Below are 3,213 nucleotides of genomic sequence, written 5' to 3'. Positions count from 1 at the left end.
AGAAACCTATTAATTTGCAATACTCTAACACTCCCTCTCAAAACAAAGTCTTGGAACAAAGTGTTTTGTAGGCATGATCCAATCACATGTGAGAGACTACTACACAATAACTCCATGAACCAAGTCCTGGTGGAAGAACATGTGCCAAATATCAAGCCTATAATTAAATAATGACAACTATCTATTAGGAATAGCTAGGAGGCCATATAAGGCTTATGCATGTGTTTGAGAACATCTTAAAATGACCTCGTGGATGTTAGCTCATATATACCTTTGTAAGCTAGAATATATCCAATCGTACAAATTCATATTTTGTTGTTCTAAACACCAAAATTCTAGAATGAAAATAAAAGAGAAAATGAAAGAGAAAAAATATGAGCTAACCAAATTTTTTTGAAAAGGTAGACATACCTAGCAAGCAAAGCAAGAGCCTCAAACTTGACAACAATCTATCAATGTTTAGTGATGACATGTTAAATACTTGCAAGACACAAGATTACAACATTAATGAGCCATCAAATACATGAAATGTTTGAGCATTGTTTGAACATTCAATTGAAGAAACAAAAATGACATCTGAACATAAAGGAGCAAGCAAAAATCCTTGCTTGTAAGACAAGAGTCAATGAGCCATCGAAGACATGAAAGGATTTAGCATTTTATGAGAACAAAGACTCCTATCCACGTTTTGCAATGTCCAAAAATGCAGCCATGCTATAGTGCATGGCCTCAAAAATGTCCAGTCTCCTAGCCTCCAAGGCTTCTTGTCAAGCGGAGGAGTCTTTCAAGTGGTCTAAAAGAGCAGAGCCAGTGTTTGCCATTTGTCCCAAGCACTCATCCAAGCTTCAGTTTTTTTTTTATGTACGAGTTGTCCCCCCTCGTGTAGTGGAGGATGGACGAGTAGCAGATGCCGCCAGGTCTTTTTCAACATCTCCATTGGGTTGTGTCTCACCACCATCAAGAGCTGAACTATCCATAATAGATGAAGCATGGCTGACACACACAACGTGAGCCCCATCATGCATGTACTTGTTAACCACGTCATTCCACTTGCAAGTATGTTTCCTGTCATTTACTCAAATGGAATTGTGTGCCTTGTCTTGCTTGTACTGTTGATAGACCTATGCCCACTTCTTTCAACAGCTCTCACTGTCCTTATCGAAGTCATGATAGGTGGAAGCCAGCTGGGTTGCAACCTTGCTCCAGAGGTCAATGTCTTGTTTTTGAGGATTGTTGAATTCCTCATGCATACCACCCCTTATATGTATAAGCTGGTCCACCCAATAGTCCTTCCAAAATCCAGAGCCTTTACCGTCCTTGTCTGCACCATCATCATCCAAATCCACTTTTGACACCTTCTTTTTTGAGACTCTGGGTTTCTTTATTGCTTTTCCACCATTTCCTTCAACCTCCACCACTTCATCCCTTGCAACAGCCTTCTTCTTTAAGGCCCTTCGCCTTTCGAGGATTCTGACTGAATCAATACCACTATCAATTTGGGGGCATGGACTTGGGGGCTTATGTCCCCTAGCAGGCATTGGTGGATGGAACATTAAGGATGATCCTGCTGCTGAAGGAGATGTCAACAATGTAGTAAATCCATGAGGTGGTAAAGAAATGGGCATATGGGCTTGCGGTGGAGTGAAGGGAAAATTGTAAGGCGGGTGGGAAAACATGTTGAGAGATCCATGGAAATCGGCTTGGCAATCCTCTTGCATTTGTGAGTCTTGGTATTGAGACATGTTTGGATCCATACCACAAAATGAAATATGTGCAGAAAAATATCCAATTTCAATGTGAAGATATGCGAACAAAAACTCTTGCCCACAAACATCTATATTAACGTGCATCACAATGTAATAAACATAGAATTTTCACTCCAAAAAGCAATGACAGTAGCATTTACAGAAGGTGAGTTGTAGAATCTAGATTGGAACATAACATGTAATAAACATAGAATTTTCACTCCAAAAAGCAATGACAGTAGCATTTTACAGGAGCTGAGCAATGACAGTAGCATTTTACAGGAGCTGAGCTGTAGATTGGAACATATCTTGCTTGACAAGGAAAAGATCAACTATGATGCAAATATAAGAATTTGCCAGTGTAGGAAAAGCTACCTAAAATGCCTATTAACGATAGAGTTAACGTGTGGACTCTTCCAGAATACTCAAAGCATTATTGGTAAACATGAGTTTACAATCTTTGTAATGACATTTTCTATGGAAAGAGAGCCTGTGCTGGTAGCAAATCGATCAACGTGTATAACAACAAAAAATCCATCGCAGCATTTCACAGGAGTTTTGAATGGGCATTTTGTATTCTCTTCTGGACAGCATGTCATCAATGACGTTCAATCCTACACATCTGATGAAATGATTGTCAACACTGCACTCAGTACCTGCGTGAGTTCCATGAGACTCCTTCGAACATGACCATTCGTCAACGCTCAGAGCAGCCAGAGGTCGAGCTATTCAACTTGATATAACATCAAGAAAGATGTCCTTGAGGCCAGCTACGTCATCGTGGTTGACCATCGCAGATAGATACAAGCAATGGGTTAGTAATTGCGCGGCTATTTTCTCTAGCCTTCAAATCTGCGGTGCCTGTGGCATAACCACGCTACTGTCTGCAAACCAAAGGATCGTTTCTTCGCAAGGCATAGGCATCTCGAGCCACAGCGCCGCACTCGGAAACATGATACTTTTGGATGCCTACGAGAATATGGGCATGCAAGTGACTTACTAGAAATGCCAAAGTTGCACACGAGATGCCCAGCGGAGCAGATACATTGTGTGGTTGATGCCGCAGTACTCTCGGCAGTTGCTTAAAACAAACCACCTCCACATGCAATTGCTAAGCATCATAGATATATCCATTTCAGTTACACGACTGCAAATGCGATTGCTCGTGGCACACTCGATCGAAGGTCACTTCTAGACAATCCTCTGATATCTTGGCGAAACGTCCCACTAAGCTCGGCTCAAGAAATCGTGACGAACGAGCTGTCAGGTGTGCTCGCATACAACATCGAGAACAATCCAATATTGCGCAAGTAGAATTCTTTAACAGAGCGTGTGGACATCAAGATGGGTATGTGCATCTTGAGTCCTCAAACCATTGCAGGTATCTTGGAACTACACGATGAGACAGCTCCCTTTGAGTTAATGTCAATAGCGAAATCTCAGCCTGAGCTCCTGCTTTTGCAAAACA

The 3,213-nt window shown here is 41.5% G+C and overlaps 1 pseudogene; it reads right to left on the bottom strand.

Moving 5' to 3' along the window:
- Nucleotides 1-659: 659 nt before the first annotated feature.
- On the bottom strand, nt 660-1,625 carry LOC147896893 (uncharacterized; annotated as a pseudogene).
- Nucleotides 1,626-3,213: the final 1,588 nt, after the last annotated feature.

The sequence above is a fragment of the Dipteris shenzhenensis genome, chromosome 11 (genome assembly GCF_047967505.1).
Source record: "Dipteris shenzhenensis isolate YYH24624 ecotype China chromosome 11, Dip_SZ_1.0, whole genome shotgun sequence".
NCBI lineage: Eukaryota > Viridiplantae > Streptophyta > Polypodiopsida > Gleicheniales > Dipteridaceae > Dipteris > Dipteris shenzhenensis.
The sequence above is the reverse complement of the archived record's forward strand: the minus strand, read 5'-3'. Positions and strand labels throughout refer to the sequence as shown.